Source organism: Nycticebus coucang, chromosome 19 (assembly GCF_027406575.1).
Source record: "Nycticebus coucang isolate mNycCou1 chromosome 19, mNycCou1.pri, whole genome shotgun sequence".
Lineage (NCBI taxonomy): Eukaryota > Metazoa > Chordata > Mammalia > Primates > Lorisidae > Nycticebus > Nycticebus coucang.
The window spans coordinates 16,384,552-16,408,864 of NC_069798.1; the positions used below are offsets into that span (position 1 = coordinate 16,384,552).

General features: G+C 42.4%; 1 pseudogene; it reads right to left on the reverse strand.

The window, feature by feature from the left end:
• Positions 1–394: 394 nt before the first annotated feature.
• Positions 395–13,681, reverse strand: LOC128571675 (protein FAM217A-like; annotated as a pseudogene).
• Positions 13,682–24,313: the final 10,632 nt, after the last annotated feature.

Consider the following 24,313-nt stretch of genomic DNA (forward strand, 5'->3'; position numbering starts at 1 on the left):
GGCTACATTCAAGCCTAGTAAAGACACATCTGGAACAGCAACTGCTTAACTGAATTGAACCTTCTGCTTGGTTGAGACTGTGGCAGTTCATGACTGAAGCAGGCCCATGCTGGCCTGTGAGAGCTGCTGTTAAATTTCCAGGAGTCATTTTTTTTTTCCAGTTACACCATTTATCAATGATGGAATTATACTGGGAAACACTATAAAAAAAATCTTTTGAATAGTTTACTAAGTAAAACATTTCTTTGAAACATAACATGCAAAAGATTTTCAAACATGTCAGTATAGCAGCCCTTGGATTTATAAACAGTGGTGATTTTCACAAGTTCTACTCCCATATACAACAAGCAATTGTTTTGTGTGATTCCTTTTTGATTTCTTTAATACTTTTATCTCAGAATAATGAATTATATCTTAGCTGAGCTTCTTGGAGTTGCTCACACTGAGATGTATCAAAGAAGTTATTTTTGCTCAATGGTTGAGTACTTATCCTTAGAATAAATGAAGGTGATAAACAGTTTAATTTCTGAATATAGAATGGTCTATTCAATACTATATTTTTTTGGTAGAGTTTTTTTTCGTCCTTGGTATTTTAATTTCTTCCTTTAGATTGTCAGGAAAAGAGAGGTACAGGTGAAACTGGCATTGGAGACCTTGGTGGCAGACATCTTGTTAAGACCATTTTAACTAGCCATTGAGTTGTTTGGGCAGTAGTAGGCTTAGATGAGAGTTCTTGGCATGGATTTAAAATGGAACTTTTGGAATTCTTAAAATCATCATAAGTTACAATCAGTTGTTTTGTTGTGTATGAACTTTTTAGAGATGGTGGTCTAGAATCCCATTTATATTTGCCAGCATTGCTCCAAATCCATTTTGAACTATTTTGTTCCAGCTTGCAAGAACTAGAATTTTTTCTTTTTTTCTCAACATTTGTCTACACAAGTCGTCTGAAGACTCAAAGAGTTGGAAAGTTTTGGCTGTCTTACTTTTGCTACAGCTTTGGAGGAAGAGGGTCATTCAGGAACTACTGGAGTACAGAAAGTAGTTTGTAATCTTGGCCTCTCTTTTTGTATAGTCATATGTGGTAATCTTTCTAGTCCCAGTAAATGAGTTATCAAGTTTTCAATAGAATTTTCTGGAGGTTCCACTGTTGCTTTTCGATTTTCAGATTTTGAGACAGCTAACTTGTGCAAGTCCAGAGAATTTAAAGGAGGAGGGAGAGAATCAGGATATGGAAATACTTCATTGGGTAATCTTTGATAAACCAAACAAGAATGTACAGTGGGGGAAAGACTCCCTATTCAATAAATGGTGCTGGGACAACTGGATATCCACATGTAAAAGCCTGAAACTGGACCCACACCTTTCTCCACACACAAAAGTTGATTCAAGATGGATAAAGGACTTAAATTTAAAGCATGAAACGATAAAAATCCTCAAAGAAAGCATAGGAAAAACACTGGAAGATATAAGCCTGCGGAAAGACTTCATGAAGAAGACTGCCATGGCAATTGCAACAAAAACAATAATAAACAAATGGGATTTAATTAAACTGAAAAGCTTCTGTACAGCCAAGGAGACAACAACCAAAGCAAATAGACAGCCTACCCAATGGTAAAGGATATTTGCATATTTTGAATCAGACAAAAGCTTAATAACTAGGATTCATAGAGAACTTAAATTAATCCACATAATAAAGGCCAACAATCCTATACATCAATGGGGAAGAGAGATGAACAGAACCTTCTCTAAAGAAGACAGACGAATGGCCAAAAAACATATAAAAAAATGCTCATCATCCCTAATTATTAGAGAAATGCAAATGAAAACCACCCTGAGATATCATCTAACCCCAATGAGAATGGCCCATATCACAAAATCTCAAAACTGCAGATGCTGGTGCAGATGTGGAGAAAAAGGAACACTTTTACACTGCTGGGGGGACTGCAAACTAATACAACCTTTTTGGAAGGAAGTATCGAGAAACCTCAAAGAATTCAACCTAGATCTCTGGTTTGATCCTGCAATCCCATTAGTGGGCATCTATCCAGAAAGAAAAAAACCTTTTATTATAAAGACACTTGTAGTAGACTGTTTATCACAGCTCAATTTACAATTGCTAAAATGTGGAAATAGACTAAATGCCCCTCCACCCAGGAATGACAAGCTGTAGTATATGGATACCATGGAATACTATTCAGCCATTAAAAAAAGTGGAAATTTTGCACAATTTGTATTAATCTGGATGGAGGTGGAACACATTCTTATTGAAGCATCATAGGAATGGAGACGCATGAATCCTATGTATTCAACTTTGATATAAGGACAATTAATGACAATTAATGACACGGTGGTGGAAAGGGAGAGCAGACAGAGAGAGAAGGAGGGAGGGGGTGAGGGAAAGGAAAAGAAAAGAAAATAGTGACTAATTCTCACATAAATTGGATTTAATTTTGACCAAAGTACATTATTTGAACAATAATTTTTAATTCAACTTGTTAATATGTTGTTTAGGATATTGCATCCTCACTTATAACTGAAATGTTTGTCATTTCCCCTTATAATAATATATTTTTTCCAATTTTAATATCAGGTGTATCCAGATGAAGTAGAATGATTTTGAAGTATTTCTTGTTTTTCTATTGTCTATAAGATTTGTCATGATCTGTGCTTTGAAATGATCTTCTATTTTTATTTATAAATATTAGTTGTCTATTTTTTGGGACTTTGGGGAAAAAAGAAGTTAACTGATGACTTAATATTGAACCTCAGAGTCAAAGCATTCTATGAGAGACATTCTTTTATCGGATAATTACTATTTTTTTATTTTTACATATACATGTGTTTATTAGGTTTCCATTTTTTTGCCTTCACAAAATTAAAAAGGCTTAAAACTTGATAACAACAACAACAATGTTTAAGATAAGGACTAGAAACAAAAACTTCATAAAGAACGAATGAACATAAACACATTCAGAAAAGGAATCAGACAATTGCTACATCAAAATATTAAGCAATAATAATAATAATAGTGCAAAGAAAGTAACATTCGCATTGGCAAATAAGAGTATGTCTATTATAGAATGCTTTGAATCTGAGATTCAGTGTGGAGTCATCAGTTAACCTCTTCTTATTATTTTTTTTAAGTCTCAAAAAATAGACAGCTAACAACAACCTCAGAGTCAAAGCACTATGATAGACATACTTTATCTGACAATTAAAAATGAATGTTACTTTCTTGCATTATTATTGCTCAATATTTCCTTGCAGCAATCATCTGATTTCTTTTCCAAATGTATCTTTATTTATTATTGTTATTAATATTATTATTATTATTTGAGACAGAGCCTCAAGCTGTTGCCCTGCATAGGGTGCCATGGCATGACAGCTTACAGCAACTTCCAACTCCTGGGCTTACGCGATTCTCTTGCCTCAGCCTCCCCAGTAGCTAGGACTGCAGGTGCCCCCCACAACGCCTGCCTATTTTTTGGTTGTAGTTGTCATTGTTGTTTGGCAGGCCTGGACTGTATTCGAACCCGCCAGCTTTAGTGTATGTGGCTGGCGCCTTAGCTGGTTGAGCTACAGACAGCAAGCCTTCTGAATGTATTTGTCTTCCTTCATTCTTTATGAGGTTTTTGTTTCTAGTCCTTATCTTAAACATTGTTATTGTTATTAAATTTTAAGCCTTTTTAATTTTGTGAAGGCAAAAAGTGGAAACCAAATAAACACATGTATATGTATAGAGAAAGTGAAAAAAAAAAAAAAAGAAAAAAAAATTTCCAAGAGTCCTGTGAACTGGTTGTTAAATCCACTGTGGGAGCATCATACCCTGGAAATTGGTGACTGTTCTATAACAAACCTCCTCTAACCCCTGGAAAACCTGTTGTTAGATGTTTACCAGTCCACTGTCATCCACCATGATCAAGAAGGTTTTAGTAGGGGCTACAGTGGTGAATTAAATGGGGGATATTATGGCCATCACTAGCCCTGCACTCTTTAAAATTTTGATCATGGCACTGAATTTTACCATTTCTCTGGTCTATGGTATTGTTTTATATTTACTGTCTTGTCATTTTTTGCACTTCTAATTTGCATTTGCTGTATCAGTTTTGGCATTTCTATTCATTGAGCCATTTAGTGAGGGCATCTTATTTTCTAAGTTTCTCAGAGCCACTCCAGCAGTGTTTTACTACTGTCTCTGAGCATTTGCTCAGACTTGTGTATCCTGGGAGAATGTTCCCACACCGATTAACTCTCCTTTGTCCAACTTTGTGTCCCAGGGCCCCACTTCTCAGTGTCCATTTCCCAACTCCTGTGGGCACATATTAGTTAGAGCAGCTCCTTTGAGGTATAGCCCCTGTCCTCTTAGCATCCCTAGTGAGGGTGTGTTGAAAGTTTACCTTGTTATTTGTCTGTTTCTTAGGGGCAGTGTTGGCAAGCATTATCTTTTAAGGTGTGGCATCAATCGGGGTCCAATCAGGAGACACAAACCACATCAGTAATTTGAACAGAGAAAATTTAATTCAGAGAATTAAAATGTATTTAACTACAAACAGCGGTAAAAAAGGATTTTAAGGACTATAACTACAGCACCTGTGGAAGGCAGCTACTACTGAAGAGGGTATAAGGAAGGGACTTAGAACTCAGCAGGGATATCTCCTCCATCCTCTTTGCTTGAGGCTGAGACCTCCTTGGAGAGGGTGTGGTTGCCATGGGAACACACAGTGTGTTTGTGGTGAAGGAACCTACTTGAAGGCACAGATGGAGTTGGTCTGCAGGAAGTAGCCCACTGGGTGGTGGAGGAAATTGCTGGAAGGTGCAGGAAGGCTGGAGCTGGTCCACAAGAGCTGGTGAGGTTAAGTATTCAAGGCCTCCTGCATGCAGATCTGTTGGTAGCCAGAACCAAAAGAAATAAAAAACAAAAAACAAAACCAAAAAGCAAAACACGCACACACACAATGGAACCAGTAAGAGAAGCTCCTTCTTGTGGCTGTGGCCTTGCAGTGTCATTCCATTGTTCTCTATTGATAAAAATATTGGGAAATATTCCATGGGAAAAGACAGGGATGGTTACAAAGTCTAGCTGCAGGGTTACAAAACAGAGTAAGGGAGGCTAGGTTGGAGCCAAGGGGCAAAACATGGATGACTAGCACAAGCACTGCAATAACGTGCAAAATACGGCACCAAATTCCTCTTGTTCTTTGTTGTCAAGACCCTGTGAGAGTCTATTTTTCTACCCTGTTGCCCCTGGGCTGACCACATAACTTGCTTCAATGGGTAGAGGAGAGCTAGAAGTGATGCTGTGAGATGTGTAAACTGAGTCCTCAAAAAGATCATGCAAGTTCTATTTTCCCCCTCTTGGGAACCCACTGGCCATGCTGTGAGCTTTGCCATGTGGTGAGGTCACGTGGAGGAAAGCGGAGATGTCCTGGACAGCCCCAGCCAAATGCCAGATGTGCGAGGAGGCCTCCAGGGACATGCTGACCCCAGCCTGAGAACCAGTTAATGGCCAGCTCAGGGGAGAACCCTGCCAACAGCACCAGGGGTGCTGACAAACTGCTCCAGCTCAGCCCAGTCACAAATACTAACCCACAGAATTGTGAGCAAATAGATATTTGTTGTTTTAAGCCATTAAGTCTTGAGGTGATTTTTTACACAAAAATTATAACTGATAGTGTGGAAAAGACTTAATACAGCAGGCCTGGCCGTTAAGTCTTTGAAAGTCCTGGTTATAAGGTTGACCCTTGACAGGCATTTTGGAACTTGGATTCTGGGAAAGTTCCTACCATTCTAGAATGGATAAAATGGCTCTGGGTGCCAAAACTGTTTGTACAAACAATCTGGTTTATGCTGAAATGACATGGTTTCTTTCTGGGAGTCTGGAATTTTGGTATAAGCCAGGTAGAGGCTGCCTATAGGACCAATCTCCAATTAAAACTCTGAGCGCCGAGTCTGTAATGAGTTTCCCTGCTTGGCAATATTTCTTTCCCCCGTTTTGTCACAACTCATTGCTGGGAGAATTAGGTGTGTCTTGTGTGACCTCTCCGGGAGAAGATCCTTGGAAGCGTGTGTCTGGTTTCCCCAAGATGTCACTCCAAGTGTCCTTCCCTTTGTGATCTTGTTCTGTATCCTTCTGTAATAAATCACAGCTGCGAGTATGTCTGTGCTCTGAGTCTTGTGAGTCCTCGTCGTCAGAAATCAAACCTGGGGACCTCTGACACACTAGTATAGACATCTGCTTCAGGCAGAGGCCTCTGAATGATCTTCCGGGAGCTGCAGGGCGCTATTCTAACAAAGGGGAGTGGGCCTCTTCTGCAAACCCGGAGGGCCCAGGGGAATCTGGGAACTAAAAATTCTCAACTGGGTTCCTCAGATATCTCATTCCAAGTCTCAGAGTCTTAGAGTTTCCCTATTAGGCCCTCGACTCTCAGCATTGGAAACCTTCCAGGGTGATGATTCGAATTTCTCTGAAGCTCTGACAAGCACCTATGGAGCCTGGTCATTCTGTCTGTCCACTGGCTCCCTGAAACCAGCATTTCCTTAAATGTTGCCCAGAAGGCCCTCTAGCTTCCATAAGTTTGCTTGAATTATTATTATTTTTTCTCTTTTCTTTTTTTTATTGTTAAATCATAGCTGTGTACATTAGTGCAATCGCCTGTAGTTTGCTTGAATTATTAAATAATCATTCAGTGCTATAATCTCTCCTTAATAAATCAATGGTCCTTAGCAACAGCAACTCAATTCTTATTATTTATCAAATCCCTTATGTTAAGGGCCAGGGCTATTGCGCCAGCCAGTGCATCCACTCTCACCATTGAACTTGATAAAAGCTGCAGCACTGCAGCTTGCCAGGCCTTTTTACCTACCACCCGGTGGGTCCTTATTCTCCTTCAGCTGGTGGGCAATCCAGTTCCAACATCCCTCCCTACTTACTACTAGCACTACTACAATTTAATTGTACACGTGTAACACGTTTTAGAGGTTGGTATGTATACATAAAGGATCTGCTTTATTTCTGAAACCGCCCTGAAGGTAGGCATCGGAGTTGCTACTCTCTCCATTCTGAGGAAACTCAGCCTCAGAAGAGTGACTAGCCCAAAGTCAGGCTTCTACGAAGTTGCAGAATCAGAAAGTCAAACCCAGATTTTTCTGCCCCTAAGTTTGTTCTTTCCTTTCTACCACATTGTGCTGCCTCTCCAAAGACCTGGCGAAGAAATCGCTTGGTCTGCATGGTCTTATTCAAATTCTTATGAACACCTTAGTATTGATGTGGCTGCTGGCAATCTACATCAGATATTTTTGACCTTAAAGAATCAAGGGCACAGAAGAGGGCAAGGAGCTTGTCAACCTAATGTGCAAACAAGTCACCTGGGGATCTTAAATGTTAAAATGTAGATTCTGATTCTGGGAGTCTGTGCTGATGTCGATGCTAGGTTCTCAGCCGCACAGAGTAGCCGGGTTGTTAATAGCAAGGTTTGTGAAGAATTAAGTCAATTTCGGAATGTAGATTTATTTTCATTTTCCCATCTTTTCAATTTAGTAAAATGTAACGTATTTTCTCCTGTTAACTCAATCCATAAACACTTTTACTAAGAAAACAAGTGGTAAAAAAGAAAAGTTGCAACAATTATTATAAGTTAACCAGCTGTAAGATAAAAATATCTATTCTGAGCCCTTCCCTGGGGCATGTGACTGACAAAGTTCATAAACAGTGAGTCAGGTTAAGTACCTGTCTGATGCTGGAATTCCCTTCCAGTTTACACAAGGCAACAAGACATAGCTAAATTTTGATCAATCCATGAAGACCAGATGAATCATTCCAGGGTAGTGTTTTTCAACTTTTTTTTTTATCTCATAGCACACTTGAACCTATTTAAACTTCCATGGCATACTTAAATTATGTTGATCAAATAAAAGAGTGAAAAAGAGAATATACTACTGTGCTTTGAACTTCTTTTAAAAATAATTTAATTAATGGTCTTTAAAAAATTTCACAGCACGCTTAAGATCCTCTCATGGCACCCCAGTTGAAAAATCACTGCTCTAGGGGATGATAAAGGTTCTCTGCCTGACCAATCTCTGATCAGGCTGTTCTTAATCGAACTAGGCCCTGACCTCTGGACTTCCATATTCATTCCCTTCCATATACTGAAGAAGTTTAGCAAGAATCCTGGTAAGTCAGGTTAGACAGAATCCCACACCCTTGATATCTGATCACTCTCAGTATCTGATCAGATTCCTCATCACCTCCCCCCAACCCAAGTTGCAAGAATCCTGTTAGGTCGGTTTATGCAGAATCCTTCAGACCCCTGAGGTTTCCTCTAAGTAATTTTCTGTCCTTTAACTTCCACCTTGCTCCTTAGCTATAAATTCCTTCTTGTCCTTGTATTCAGAGTTGAGCCCAATCTCTCTTCTCTACTGCAAAATCCTGTTGTATTAGCCCCATTGAATAAAGTCTGCCTTGCCATTCTTTAATAAGTGTCACGAGTAACTTTTTCTTTAACAGTTGTACTGGGTGATATTTATAAGGTCCAGCTCCGAATTGTAAGAAGCTTCCAAGTAGACCTCGGAGAAGTCTCTGGCTGTCTGTGAAAAACTTCAGAAGTGTCTCAAAATGACCCTGCTGAGGGCGGCGCCTGTGGCTCAGTGAGTAGGGCGCTGGCCCCATATGCCGAGGATGGCGGGTTCAAACCCAGCCCCGGCCAAACTGCAACAAAAAAATAGCTGGGCGTTGTGGCGGGCGCCTGTAGTCCCAGCTGCTCGGGAGGCTGAGGCAAGAGAATCACGTAAGCCCAAGAGTTAGAGGTTGCTGTGAGCCGTGTGACGCCACGGCACTCTACCCGAGGGCGGTACAGTGAGATTCTGTCTCTACAAAAAAAAAAAAAAATGACCCTGCTGAGCATCTATTTCCTCCGACCTCCACCTGGTTTTTAGTTTTGTATTGTCATGTTCTGCCACAGTGTAGCCAAGGACTTATCTACTCTCTAACCATGTTCTTCCTCCTTGTAAACGCTGCAGCTGTGTGCCCACCACTGGTTCCTGCTCTCACCGTTCCCAGCCTTTCTCCAGGGACCAGATCAAGGCACAGTCACTCAGAGAGTCATTCTCAGGGCCCCCACATTGGGGCAAAAGCCACCAAAACAAACTAAGATGGTGACAACCTCACACACAGGGATTGGCTTCTTAATCCTGGGACATCTGGTGGCCTTAGCTGAAGCTCCACACAGCTTCCCAATGGCATTTTCAGAGAGAGAGGAAAAAAAAAACAAAAAGAAAGAAAGAAAAAACAAAGAAAGAAAATCCCCAGCAGGCAATTAAATAAAATTTAATCCCCTCTCCTCTCACGTTTTATACCAAACCGCATTGCCAGCCGGTCACAGCATTCTTTCCTTGACTGCCTTGTTAATTCCAATGACAAAATATTTGCACTCCAAGTTTTGAGGGGTTGCACCTCCTTTCCTTCTTTTTTTTTCATTTAAATATAACCACAAAGGTTTGGAGTAGACACAATTTTTTCCCTTTTATAAAATAGATTTTTCTCATCAAGAAGCAATGACTTAGGGCCAACAATTCAATTTATTTATTTATTTGTCTACCCATCCATTTATTTATTTATTTGTTGTATAAGGTAATAGCTCACGGTACTTACCCAGAGCCAGCTGTTTGCAGGATGCTGAGAGCAGGTGGTCTGGGAGGCCTCTGATGAATTGCAAAAGACACTCACCAGCTGCCGACACTGTTTGTAATGAGCAAACCTGCAAAAATCTTTATTTTCAATTGGATTGTACCTTTAAGTAAGCAAGGGAGACAGCCAGTATAACTACAGACCATGACCAACAACCCACATAAACAGTGTGCAAACACAAGTGATTAATGTACCAGTATTTCAAAACATCTAAAGCTAATGAGTCAGATTTACTAGGGTGCACAAGAGAGGGGGAGAGGGATGTGAAGGAGGAAAGAACAACTTAATGGGCCTTAATAGCCTTTAGTTGAAGCATAAGAATTCTCCTGCCTGTGGTCCACGGTGCCATCTGAGCTGGGAAACAAACACCCTGCTGGCCCACAAAGGCCATTTTCTTTCTGGCCATTCAGGGAGGGGGCGTGTTCTAGTTTTAGGACAGAATTAGGGGAGCAAGCTGGTGATCATCGCACCCTCCAGTGATCTCTGATGATATGCGGGGATAATGGGTTACAAAGACAGACATTAATAAGGTAAGATAAGAGGGGGGAGGTTTATTAATTTTTCAAGTAAGTTAGGATGCCCCAGGGCATGGTAAAAGTGTAAAGAATCTGGTGAGCGATGAGGGGCTCGGCTGATTAATGCGAGTCAGCTGTCCTCCGAGGGCCATAGTAATAATGATGAGATTATGGAAGAACCTACTGAAGACAAATGAGATGCAAGTGGAATAAAAACGAAGTGTCCTAGTTACTCTTTTGGAGAGCAGAGTGGGTTTGTACTAAGGAAGCACAGAGGTACAGACAACAGACTTGAGGTGGTGTCAGTGCAGGGACCCTGCTTGTCCAGCTCAAGCGCTGTCTGCCTGGGCCTTTCAGGAATTCCAGGCCTTCCTGGGAGAAGTGTTGAAAAGGAAGAGAATCTCGACAATCCTTTTCCCGTGGGCAGACAGAGCAGGGTTTGATACCTCCACCTGGCCCCAGGGCCGATGGCTCTGTCTCCATTTACTGCCCGGCACCGCCCTCCCTTTCCTGCAGCTGTACCCTCCAGGCTGTGCCAGAAGCTGGGCTGCCTCTGAGGTTCAGATTTCCCCAACCTGCCTCTGCTCCCCCTGCTGCTGACTGATTAATTTGGAGCTGGAGAAGAGGGAACATGACATATTTTTCTTTTCCTTTTTGAAGTGCTCACTAGGTATTATGTCCTTTCTCTGGGTGTTTGTCCTCTTGCCTGTAGACCGCTCTACCCCAGGCCTGCCTGTACCTGGCATCTTCCCCCAGAGGCAGAGGCAGAGGCAGGGTCCCCTACTCAGTCCTGGCCTTCTACACAGACGTGTAAGGCGGTGGCTGGGACCCTTGAACTTCAAGGTGCAGAGTTATTTGAGGAGCTTGCTAAAAGACAGCATCAGCCTCCAGCAGGGGTCCTCAAACTTTTAAAACAGGGGGCCAGTTCACTGTCCCTCAGACGGTTGGAGGGCCGGACTATAGTTTAAAAAAAAAACTATGAACAAATTCCTATGCACACTGCACATATCTTATTTTGAAATTAAAAAAACAGGAACAAATACAATCACACCACCGCTGTGTCCCTCGGCCGTAGTTTGAGGAGTCCTGCGCATTCAGATTGGGTCCAAGGAATCTGCCTTTTTAGAAGCCCTTTACAAGGGAGCTGGTGTCCTCGGATGGGAATTTGGGAAATAACTTTGAAAGGTATGCGACTGACCACGGCTGTCTCTGACAGGCTCTTCTGAAAGGAAAAGTACCTAAAATTTCACTGTGAGTGAGGAGTTCAGGGCAAGACGTAAATCCGGCCCCCAATCCAGTGGTAACTCCCTTCAATCATTTTCAGATACCACCGCCTTAGTGTGATTGCACCAACTCACAGCAGAATGGCCAGCCGTTTAGGAAAAGCGTCATGGGATTGAGTTTGAAATGAGGAGACAAAGGAGCAGAGAACATTCTGGAAAAGCAAGAGTGATCAGTGGGGAGGCAGGGCACAGGTGTGGGCTCGATCTGCGATAGGGAGCAGGGGGGTGGGGCAGTGGGGAAACCAGTGGTTCTCAGCTATACATTTCTTTTCAAATGAAATCTAAACGGAAACCTCAGTATATGTGCATACAACCAAGTAAATGAGAATTTACTAGCATATATTTTATTTCAAATTTATAACAATTATCTCTATAAAGTTGGTCAATCATGAAAATGAAGCTATTTCAATGAATACAAAAATTAGGAATTGGGGGTGCGGTTACAGATAACGATTTCAACCTGAGAGCAGCTTCTGGAATCAGCAGATTTGCTCAAACAGCTGTAAATGATAAGAGTTTGTTGAAAGCTGGCTTTGCAATTTTAAGAGACCCCCCCCTTAATCAAACTGACCTGGACTCTTGCATGAAGAGAAGAAAACTTACATCACTCATGATATTTAGGAAGTGCTCAAGTTCCTCTCATTGAAAAGACACTGAAGGAAAACATCAGGACCTTAAAACAAGAGCTAAAAGCATCTCTGCCATAGTACAGGCTGCCCTTACTATTGCACTAATGTAATCACCCTGCAGAAAGAGGAGTCCCTGCAGGCGCTGAACAGGCCTTTCACTCCTGTGCCAGCCTGTGATTTTCCATGGACGGTCCTGCGCAGGCGCAAGTTCACGGTGTGGTCGGCCTTCCGTGTTCCTGCTCCACGATATAGTTCCTACAAACTAGGGGAATCTTTATCCTGAAATCTGCACAGAGAAGTTTACTTGGTTGGCACAAGTTCTGTATGTGTTAACATCTATAAGTTTTTAAACTTACACTTCATATTAAATTTATGTTAAAACGGTAGTATCAGCACGTCAACATGTTTTACACTTAAGTAATACATATCCCATGTGTGTCTATTTCATCTACTGTACCTGCATTTTGCATTAAAAAGTGTAAGGTTTTATTTCAGGGGTGGGGAGAGAATAGGAGAATAGGTGTCTTACAATTGAAATGGAGCCCTTGAACCCTCTCTGAGGAACGGAGGATTTGAAAATAAGAGGTCTGGGCTGAGCTGACGTCTAAGGCAGACACCCTTGTCGCTGGCAGGAGGTGGCGGAGGGACTGAAGGGTCAGAAACATCTAAGGGCGTCTTTGATAACCCCGGAGTTTTCTTTCATCCAGCTCTTTGTGCTCTTTATGAGAAAAAATAGCAAGAAATAAAAGTGAGGTGCTGAAGGGGGAAAAGCTTAAAGAGGGAAAGAGAGTGAGCCGCGCTGAGGCAGAGACGCTGGATGAAGAAGCTGGCCCTGGCACCCATAAAGCTGGGAAGAAACATGGGGACTCGGTGGAAACTTCCAGAAGGATATAAGAGAAGAAAAAGGCAGGACAATGGGATGGAAAGGAGGAAGGGAAACCAGAAAGGACTTTGGGAAAGTCTAAATTATGAGGAAATGTGAAAGGGTCTTTCTTGAAACAATGCATGAAGTTTGTGCGTCACTTGACTGCCTCGCCGCTTGGTGCTCAGAGGACTTCGTCTTGAAAATCCGCTGTGGCTCCCCGGGGCCGCCAATTCACAAAGCATTGAGCCCTGTCCTCTCCTAGTTTCTCTCTGCCTGCTCCCTGCAGCCGCTCATCTCTTCTCAGCTCTCTCGCACTTAGCCCACCCAGGCCCGGCCATCCAAGTCGAACAGACTTTCATTTTCCTTGGACGCACACTGTGCGCGCAGACTAACCTGCCTCCTACCCTGGAGGGGCCCCTCTCCAGCTCCCAGCACCTCTCATCGCTATGGTAACGGAAGGCACTAGGATCGTCCGGATTTTGCCTCAGAGAGTTGGTCTGTACAAGCTGCTTTCCTGGGGTAGCTTGTCCTTTTGCAGTTAACCGAGATGCTTGGGGAGCAGAGCTTCCCCCAGCAGGATGGCAGGCAATGGCTCCAGATGCCGGCACTTGGCAAGACCCAGCCGAATGTCTCCATAAAAATATGATGTAATTAACAGAGCTGCAGCAGCTGGAACAATTCAGCACCTCACATTGATTTTCCATGTCTCCTATTTACTCTCAGTTTTTAAACTGTCCGCAGTGACAGGAAATCAAAGAATTATAATGGTGTGTGCGTGAGGGCTGGGATGCTGGGTCGGCAGTTTCCTGAGAAATCCTGAGATGAATCAGTTTACTATCACTCAATCATCCCTTTCCCCTTACAGATTAAAGCTGTCCTCCAAAATGCTAAGAAATTGCACGATTTATTTTTGGATATTAAAAAATCAATTACACTATTTTAAAATTTGAGAGGAGGGTTAAAAAAAAAAAAAAGCCAGCCCAAAGCAATATTAGCTTGAGTCTGTGCTTTCTTTCAGGTTTAATAAGAAGTTGGCAAAGGCCTTTGGGTACATTGAGACACCGTGTTATATTCACCCTTCACCTGCTTTGTGGGCTTTGGAAAAGTTACATTTCGGAACCAAAGCGAAGCACCTTGTTCCAAGCTTTTTCAATCACTGAAATTAAGGGAAATAATTTTCTCCATATGTGGTTATTCATGAGCCTTCCTGCAAAGCTGGGTTAGTTTTTTCATAATCGGTCACTAGATTTCCAGTTGTCAGGTAAAAATCAGAATCTTGAGTTAATTTCAATTTGGGTTCCTTAAAATGCCGGATAAAATAGGGAGAAATCTGTAGTTGCAAAGGGGAAACAGGCCTCTATTTGAAGTCTGCTAGTTCTAGATTTTGTTTGATAACATGCCTGAGACTCAATGGGTCTTGCTTTATTTATTTTTATTTTTTAAAACACCCCTTGCCTCCTCGGATTCCATGTCTTGCCTATACTATAAGGACCCACTTTTCTTTGAATTTTTATTGATTCAAGTAATATAACTGCTTCACAAATCATTAGCAAAGTAGGCAAAAGAAGAAAATTGCCCATCAATTTAGTGCTCAAACACAATAGCTATGGTTGTTTTGGAGCAATTACTTCAAGTTGTTTTCAAATGCCAAGTTTTGATATGATCCTAAGCATAATGTACAAACAACTTTGCAAGTGCCTTTTTCACTTAATATATGTCAGAAATATTTTCGATGTTGCCATTAGCTTTAGTAAATATCTTTTTAATTGCTGCCTGAGCAGCTGGACCAAGTCAGTCCCCCCAGTTGATTTTCCATGTATCCTATGGAAGTAGAGACACCATATTAACGTAACTATTTCTGTATTGGGGGACAACAGATCAATTCCAAGTTTCACTGTAATTAATACCATGATAAGCATCTTTAGACATAACCCGTTTCCATAAATAAGATAATCTCTTTAGGATATATTCCCAGAAATTACTGGGTCAAAGTGCATCAATATTTTATGACCTTGAATTTCTAGTTGATCTTCAAAACTATTATGTGAATTTATATTATCTAAAATGTATGGGGAAGCACACTTCGGAAGAGTTTTTTATCTGCTAAATACTCAGTACTGAGAGAGCTTTATGCATGCAATTTGATGATGCTAACAAGTATGCTGGAGATAAACATTTCGAATTTAAAGGTATTTCCTTTATGTTTAACACACAGAAGTTAATGTTAAACACAGTGCCCATTCTGTTTAATGTACAGAAATGACTTCATCAGAACCATTTCTTCTAAATTTGCAACAAACCATGAGTTCTTTGCCTGGTTCTAATGTTCTGTCTCATCAAACCTCTTATTGCTAATTAGCGTCACACCCTCTGCCTGTGGATTTTGAAGACGATATGAATTTCTCTTCCATGTTCCATAGAATTTGGTAGGGATCCCTTTTGCTGGGAATACTCCTTTGGAAAATAGAAAAATTCTGAGTGGAAAGAAAGTATATTTTCTGAGAAAAGAATAAGAGCCTGGAGAGATGGAGTGAGAATTATACCACAGAGTCCCAGCAGCAGATGTCTGGGGCGCTGAAACTCCCACCAGAACAGCTGCAGAAATGTAGAATCACATCTGGGTGTGTGACGCGGCCGCATCATTACCTACGGACAGCACAACAGCCAGATGCTTCCAATTCATTTTAAGGACCAAGCTTCACGTCCGAACCTGTGAATGTCTCGGCTTCCTAACCAGCGACTTTTAAATTGCCGAGGCAGTTCATGAAAACATAGCCTCGCGGGCACCTTCAGGACAGAGTGGGGTTGCAGGGTAGAGGCAGAGTCTGGGTCTGCTGTCTTGCTGCAGGATAAAGCCATCAATGGCTTCCACGGACACGGCTGCTGCATGGCTTGTCACGGGTGGGTGTGGCTGCCGAGGGTGTATTCTGTTTTGTATCCTTTCTAGTTCTTTAAATTTTCATTCTCTCTCTGTCCCTCCGTTTTCTTTCTCCTCTTCCACCGTCTCCTTTCTCTATCATTCTGTGCGTGTGTGAGAGAGAGAAGTCACTGCTTCCTCTCCTACTCTTTCCTTGTCCCCGAGCTGAATATAAGCTTCTTTCTGGGCTAGTTGAACAAATAACTGATGATCATATCATTGAAGTAGCATTTTTTTTTTTTTTTTTTGAGACAGTCTCACACTGTTGCCCAGGCTAGAATCCCATGGCCTCAGCGGTCTGTCCAGCTCACAACAACCTCAAACTCCTTGGCTTAAGGGATCCTCGGCCTCAGCCTCCCAAGTAGCTGGAACTCCAGGCTCCTGCCACAATGCCCAGCTAGTTTCCTACTTTTAGTAGAGATGGGGTCTTGCTCTTGCTCAGGCTAATCTTGGTGTGAGCTCAGGCTAATCTATAGGTGTGAGCCACCGCACCCAGCCTACCAAATGGTTGGCAGACTCTTAGATGAACACTGTGATTTTGGAGTGCACAGCTATCTTCCAGTGCCACTTCTCTTGTGTCACCTTGATATGGAAGTCAGTAAGAGTGGCTCCCAGTGACAGGGCTGCCTGCAGAGAGATTGATCACATTCTCACCAGCCTCCCTCTTTCCCTGAGTACCAAGTGTGCAGTGAAGCTCACAGGCCCCGGGTGGCGGGGGTGAGGAGGTGTGATCACTCAATATATGCATAAATCTTAATCCCAGGAAAGAAAATTTATTCAATGTGCAAATTACAGCCCTTACGATGCTCAAGGGCTGGGTTTCTCCCAGGAGTAGCCTGTCTGCTCCATCCTTTCCCCACGGGGTGAGGGGAAGCTGGCCAGAAGCGCTTGGTACAAGATAGGTTATCTTTATCCATCACACTGTTACAATTCTCTTCCTGTACACACCTCACACTTACTGTTACAAGTATTTTATTATGCCTAAGACCAAAACCAAAACCATTCACGTGGAGCTTGCAAATGAGGAGGTCTAGGAGTTGGCTCCTAGGCCCACTGAGGTTTGCATCCATCTCTCTGGTTCCCACTCAGAGTCCTGTGCAGAACTCTACCATCAAGGATGAATTGTAAACCATCACAGAACCACAAAAGAGGTTAAGAGCTACAAAAAGACATTTTGTGGGGGAGAGAAGGCAATTTTACAGAGGAAGAAATGAAGGCCCAAAGAGGTGAAATAACTTGCCCAGAGTTTCAAAGTGGAGTTTGGCTCCAGATCCCATGTGGTTGACCACCAAGCTCCATCAGGTGTCCATAGTCACACTGCCTCTCTGTTTGGCCAATGCCGGGCCAGGGTCAAGCAGGCAGACTCTAGGACTCTGGGTTTGTGGTAGTGAGGGTCATCAGACCTGCAGGACTACTAATGTTGAACAAAAATCATCTGAGTTGAGGACAAGGTAAGGTGTTAATCATGTCCAGTGTGACCTGCGCTAGTGTCTCCTGTTGAGACATTCCTTATTCAGTAATAACAATGATAATTATAAAGAAGGGAGTATTTATTGAGGTGGGTGCCAACTGCGAGAAGGGACTGAGAAGCTGAAGGTGCATACCCTGCCTTCATGGTGTTTATAATCAGGTGAGAATAGCAGAGAGAGGAATCGCTAATATTCAAGACGATGGTAGAGGAGGCACGAAATTTCACGTGTGCTATGGACCAATAGCTAAAGTGGTGAGTGCCTTGGAACTCAGTGGGCAGAGTCAGTGCTGCAGCCAGTGAGGTTTGGGGAAAGTGTTCTGGGTTGTGAGTGAGGGTCTGAATGAATTTGCAAAGGTGAAAAATGACTCCAGACATAGAGTGAAGGAGAAACATTCTAGGGATTTGGGATTTTGAGAAAAGGGTGAAGAGGAGAAATGCTGAGTAGTGTTTAGGGAGCCATTTTGTGTCACTTGAGAAGAAGAAAAGGCTGAGAAAAAAAGAACAACCCCCCACTCCCCTTGGAATTAGAAATACTGATCACCCTCATCCAGGAACGTGGGAATGACAATTGCTGCTTGTCACTGAGTTGCTGCTTTGATAGTAAGTGGGCTTCCATAAACTCAGAGGGTGTGTGAGCCAGAAAGATTAGAGCTTCAGTTTCAGGCTAACTTAGAAGCCCTATGTGTTTTGTCCATGCCCCCACCCCCAGCACTTCTTTTAGCCACGATATGGAAGATTGTCTGATATACTGGCTTTGTCTTATGTAAAGTCTCTGCAGCCACCTGCCGGCTGGAATGAGGTATCAAAGAGGGTACTCCAAAGGATGACACATGGCAGCCGTTGCCACCAAAATACTTATTCCAGAAGTGGAGAATTAGGACTGGTTCTTCACTATGGATTTCTTAAAATTAGAAGAAAAGACACACAAGAGGAAATCAGACATTCAGTAGAGTGGCTTCTACAGCACGAGCAGAACATGAAACGTTGTGAAATGGCACCCAACCCCAGCCCCGGGGGTAACCCAGGGGAGTGGCTGGGGCAGAGGACTGTCTGTAAGGGTATGATTTCCACCTAGATGAGCACTCAGAGCTGGAATGGGCCATACAATGTATTTAGTCCACTTTCTCATCTCAAGAAACATCTAGATGCTTGGGTAAAGTTATGTAAGTGATCTAAGACCTCTCCCTTTTGTTAGGAAATGGCTGTAAAGCCCAATACTAAACCTCTCTGTCTGCTTTGCTGACACTTATGCTATTACTATTACTTGGGGACTTAAGAACGTCTTCCTGGGGGCTGTGGTTTGTCTGTCTTAGAAGCAAATCTTCTCAAGACTAGAGTAAGGCACCAATGTCATTCTCAAGGGCTACATATCTTCACCACTGAAGATCTGAAGAATTATCAGATACAGTTATATACAGGCAGGTATTTACAAAGACCAACTATAATTTAAAAGAGTTGAGGTACAGTTTAAGAAATAAAACTTAGATCTTGCATCTTTGTGTCTACCCACAGGGTTGCTGCAAACACCTGCATCACTCCAGGGAACACCAGTAACCTGGAGTTTGATGGAAACAGGGCCCCCTGCAGTTGGGCAATGTGAAGTTGGCTCATGACTATTGCAGGTTTATTTCTGCCAGCCTCTCTCAGAAGTCAGTACATGTTCCTCAGTTCCAATGTTATTTTTCTCTCAGTTCAAGCCAGAATCTTTATTACATAATATAAAAAGCAATTTCTTTCTGCCCGATTTCCCAATGCCCATCTTCCATTTCTGGCAAAACAGCACCTCAGCCTGGGTCTCTCCTCGTGGCTTCCAGGGTCAACACAAGGATTCTTGCTTGTTTATTGAAACATGACTTCCCTATCCATCTTCCTGTCTCTCTCTCTATTTCTATATACTCATCTTTCTAGTATCATTTTTATACTTATGATTAATCTCTGTGAACGTATTTTAAAAATTTAATACCACTAAAGACTTAAAATGAAACCCAGCAGCACCCCTGTTCCACTTCTCCCACCCCTATTCTGTCCAGTGGCAACTATTTCTAGTTCCTCTAACTCTTCCATACCTACACATTCACAATTTGCTAATATTGCTAATTCTTGATTTATCTATTTTAGACACTATCTCCTTATTGCATATTACGGTGCTGAAGCTTTTCTATATTCACTGTCTTCCCTTCTTCCTTTCCTTTGGACATATTTCTAAAATATTTTCATATTTATAGTTCATACTCAGGGTCTACATTGTTGCAAATTGTCAACATTGTTTACTGCTGAGCCAAATGAATACTCTATTTACCTTTATTGTACAACTTTTCTCCCAGAAATTATAACTGTCTTTTTTGTTTTTCCTTTGCTTAGTATTCTGTGAAACTTTTGCCAACTTTCCTCAAATCCTCTGACAGCTGTGTGAATATTCCTCATACGGTTTTCCACAAGTCTCATATCCTAAATAAACTAGAATTCTCCTGACTCCCACTCCCACTTGAAGACTTTTCTCCTGGAATTCTCAAACTCCTTCAGTCTGCTCGAGTTGCTCTTCCAGCCCATTGGAAGGGTGTCCTGGGATTTCCTCTTTCTAGTTATTCCAGGATTTATTTTTCCCATCTTTCCCTTCCGGGATTCCAATTTTGTTTTACCTTGTTAACGGAGAAAGGATTTTGGAAAGCACTAACTCCAGTTAGCTCCTTGAGAAGGGGTATTTAAGAGGTGATATTTTCTTAGTCTTTGTCTGAAAAGTTCTTTATTCTACCCTCATATTTGCTTAAGAGCTTGGCTAGGTAGGTATAGTTGTAGATGGGAAATTGTTTTTGCCCGAGAATATCAAGTGCTCTATTGTCATTTGGCCTCAGTGGTGGTAGGAGGAGGCATGGTTCCAGTTTTATTCCTTGTCTTTTGTGATAAGGTCCCGTCCCTCAAGATTTTTCTCAACATCAGTATTCTAAAATTGATATTTGCCTTGGCATTTTTTGTTTTTGTTTATTTTTTGAAACATAGACTATGCTGGGTAACTCATATCTTCCAGCTCTGGGAAATTAAATCAATCATTTGTTTATTTCTACCCCTTTATTTTCTCAGTTGTCTCTTCCTAAAATTTCAGGTGTTAGACACATTGGTCCCCTGGCTTTCCTTTTTTCCCCTTTATTCTATTTCTTTGACTTTTGGAAGAGAGCCATTTACCTTTGTTTTCCAAGTGTTTCACTAAGTATTTAAAATTTTGACTTTTACATATTTAATTCCCCAAACTCTTTGCACTCTGATTATACTTTTTCATTGTATCCTATTCTTATTTCCCGAAAGTAATGTTTTCTGAAAACTATTTGATGGTAATGATTATACGGTTTTTTGGTTTATTTTTGTTTGCACCCCCTCATTTTTTCCTCCCTCTATTGCCTTTGTGTCCTCTTAGCTCCTCAGAACAGTTTGTTTTTGTTTAGTTCTCTTTGCGAATGTTTGATGCCTTCTTCAATGTCAGGCGCTCCTTGAATGTCCATATGTGGTTAAGAAGTGGTGCATATCCTAAGGGGAGTAGCTCAGGAATGGAAAACCAAACACCTTTGTGCTCACTAAAAGTGGGAGCTAATATACACCAGCACCAAGTGGTGTAAAGGACGGGAGAAACCAAGGAGAGCAGGAGGATGGGTGTGAGACAAAAGTTTACACCTTCTGGGGGCAAGACATGACTGCAAGAGGGACTTTACCTAACAAATGCAATCAGTGCGACCTGGCTTATTGTACCCTCAATGAATCCCCAACAATAAAAAAAATTAAAAAAAAATGGAGACTGTTCTAGTGATGGGCACACCAAAAGCCCTGACTTCAGCATTATATAAGTCCTCCGCATAACAGAAACACTTGTACCCCCTAAATAAAAAATAAAAAAGAAGCAATGTAATAAAAATCTGGCAGGTGACTTTGTATGCATGGAGGTGGCTAGTCTCTCAGTAAGTGTTGTCAGGAGAGGAGCTGGCTTACTTGATGAAGAAAATTTCAGATGAGTCTCTGGGGATCTTGTCCCTCAGGCCAGTGAGTTTCTTAGGACAATTATCTTTCTTTCTCCTGCCTGGACAGTATATATCTGGACACAGGTCTTCTGGAAGCAGAGACAGGAAAGGTACTTAGAACACAGATTTTCACCTGAGTGCCTTGTTTTCAGCCCAGCTTGCAGTTGTTAACTGAACCTGGAGATTCCCTGGTTCAAGGTCTTTAAAGACTATATGCTCCTGGAAGGATGTGGCAGGGGATAGACTGGCAGAGGGCAGCAGGGGAGGGCGTGTGTTTAGCAGACTGGGTGGGGTGATGGGAGAGACACACGCGTGGGTATGTGAGGGTTACATACACAGGCTTCCGCTCCAGGCCCTGCCTGGCCCCACCTCCTGGGGAGTCTGCAGTGGGCAAGTGCCGGGCCTGGCCACAGTCCTGTAAGTGAACTATGTTTTTCAGTTACAGCCTCTTCTCTGCTTAGAAAATTACCATTTCTTGATTGATTCCCCTCTCCACCCCCACAGGTGTTTAGCTAGTTCTCATTCACAACTGTCACCCCCCTAGTTCTTGATGACTTGTAAGTTTACATCTTTTTAATTACTTCATTGTCATTTTGGTCAGGATGCAAATGGGAGAACAGATGTGTAATACTAGTTACCGTAGTTGACCAAAAGTCCCACCTTCATATATGACTTTCTGAAATCACATATCCAGGTCTCAGAGGTCCTCGCAGGGGAAGCTCTGCTGGGCGGCTGGGTCTCCTGGCCTCTGAGAATCCATCACTCTGCCTGGCTCAGGCAGCCTGGGACCAGAGAGCCCTCAGGGAATTGTCTCCCCCGTGAGCAGCTGCTCAAACACCAGGCAGAGGGACCGGGGAGACGGACTCTTGGGATGACTTTTGTGTAATGAATTGAGATCCGAAGCAGGGATTTTCTTATGTATCCACAATGCTCAGACACACTCCCAACTGCCCCATTACTTTTATTAAAGGAAAAGATAAATGAAGAAACAAACGTGGGTTCTGCTTCATGGAAATCTTGTCAAATAGGAAAGTCATCACATATGTTCTTCCTTCCTCCTTACCTGCCTGTTCAAACCGTGAGCAGACTGTTACCAGTTAATACTTTTCAAGTTCTCACAAGGTGTCCGGTAGAGAATGGGACAGGAGCAATGTTTACTCAAAGAATGTAATAAATCTCTCTCTCTCTTTTTTTTCTGTAGTTTTTGGCCAGGGCTGTGTTTGAACCTGCCACCCTACTCCTTGAGTCACAGGCACCACCCTCTCTCTTTTTTCTTTAAGGCAGGTGAGAACACCTGGCTTGTGAGCATTTTTGAAAGTCCTTAACAGATTTATTAAGGAATTGACTTGTGGCTGCAATTTAGTCTTTTTTTTCTTTATCACTGTGGTATTCATGAAACATCATTTTTACACAATGGCATTAACATCGAATTAAAAACAGGGCTTCTACATATTTTTTTTCAGGCAAAGCTTGGCAAGAATTTGGATGCTATATATGAAGGTTCCTATTGCAGGCTGAATTGTGTCCCCGAGACTCATATGTTGAAGCCCTAGTGTCCCAGCAGGTGACTGTATTTGGAAATAGGCCCTTTAACGAGGTGATTAAGGTTAAATGAGGTCACGTGGGTGAGCCCTAATCCAATCTAACTGGCGTCCTTCTAAGAAGAGGACATTTGGACAGGCATAGAGACTCGGATGTGCCCATGTGAGGACAGTAAGAAAGTGGAAAGCTGCTAACCAAGCAGAGAGGCCTCAGGGAAACCAAACCTGCTAGCACCTTGATCTTGGGAGCTGATCCCCAGCTTCCATAACTGTGAGAAAACAAATTTCCATGTTTATATCACCCATTCTGTGGCATTTTGTTACGGCCTACCTAATATACTCACATTGTTCCTCTTCTACCATATGTGATTTAAAATTTGGATGTAACAACCCCCCCAAAAAACAGTAAAAATAAGACACATCTAAAATCCAACTTTTGCTAACCAGCAGTTGAAAAATCAGGTGTTAGATCATGGTTAAGAAACTTATCACATATGCAATCTCATTGGCCCCTTCACCTGTGAGCTGAGTCTCCAAGGCAGTGGTTCCCAACCTTCCTAATGCCATGACCCTTTAATACAGTTCCTCACGTGGTGGTGACCCCCAACCATAAGTAGCAATGAAAATAATTTTATGGTTAGGGGTCACCACCACATGAGGAACTGTCTTAGGGGTCTCGGCATTAGGAAGGTTGAGAACCACTGCTGTAAGGTGTTGAGTTGGCCCAAGGCTGGGCTTCAAGAGTTGGAACTTGGAGCCTCAGATTCTCCCTGGAGTCCCCTCAGGGTTTGTCCTCAGTCTGTCCTGTAACTTCTCTTCTCTTCTCAGTATGGGGAGCCATACTGAAATGGAAGTTCTTAAAGGGAAAGAGAAAAGTAGATTGAGAGTGTTTGTTTCCTAGTGGTGGGTGTCCCTGGTGAGAAATGAATTTGCAGGTCCATTCTGCCCTCTCACATACCGCTCAGCATGGACAGACGCTAACAGGGTGGGTGGAACACGGCAGTGGCCCCCTGGAGAAATGGCCTCTCCTCCAGAAGATATGCAACGGGCAGAGTGCCGTGGAGTCACCAAGGCCCTCTCATTTCTCTTGCTCAGGCTGAGCGAGAAAGGAAAAAGAACGATGGCGTTCTTTTACCGAGATACCAAAAGCTTCCCTGTTGGAGTATCAACAGGGAATCTGTAGATCTTTGCCAATGTGATGTGGTTTCTAATGGAGACCCTGTGAATTCACCCAGGTGAAACAAAAAAGGATGCAGGAACCAAGTTAATATTTTTAAGTTTAATTGAAATAGGCAATTATGCCTGAGATTCATCCATGTGAGGGGGATGCCTCGTTTAGGTGGGAGGGTCAAATCACGAGCGAAACCTGGGGGTGACCAACAAGACTGTGGGCAAGGCGTGCT